The sequence below is a fragment of the Phalaenopsis equestris genome, unplaced genomic scaffold (genome assembly GCF_001263595.1).
Source record: "Phalaenopsis equestris unplaced genomic scaffold, ASM126359v1 Scaffold001116, whole genome shotgun sequence".
NCBI lineage: Eukaryota > Viridiplantae > Streptophyta > Magnoliopsida > Asparagales > Orchidaceae > Phalaenopsis > Phalaenopsis equestris.
The window spans coordinates 66,696-67,244 of record NW_018165555.1 but is presented as its reverse complement, the minus strand read 5'-3'; positions in this window follow the sequence as shown (position 1 = coordinate 67,244).

Genomic DNA, 549 nt, shown 5'->3' with positions numbered 1-549 from the left:
GCATCTAACGTACCAAACATGCCCAAAAATCTTACATAAGGTATTTACTCTCTTCATCTGGGCTTGATTTGACTCAGATTAGACTAATTTTAGTATCATTGGTTCTGTTTTGTTGAGTGGCTCAGTTTTATAGTAACTTTACTAAAATCAGAGCTCCGAATGACTCTTAAATGAAGTTTGAATACTTGCTCAAAAGATTTGTCGCGTCATGCCTCTAGATTGGTGTTGCATGATGGAAATTTTTTAATGGCTTATCAAGCATGATTTTGTGATCTTTTGAAAAAGGATGATATTTTAAAGTAAATCTTTGAGATATATATAAGCTGTTTGGGATCAAATTTATATTTTTTATTTTATTTTGTTTGTTTTCCTTACACTTATTGCTTTTGACTTCTTCAAAATTTTATAAAAATCCTTCGAAGAATGTGATTTGAATTCTTTAAGTGAGGCTCCCAATTGATGGATTAGCTACTATAGTACACTTAAATGCTTATATCACACAGAAAATACATAACTATATGTATGTATATATATATATATATATATATA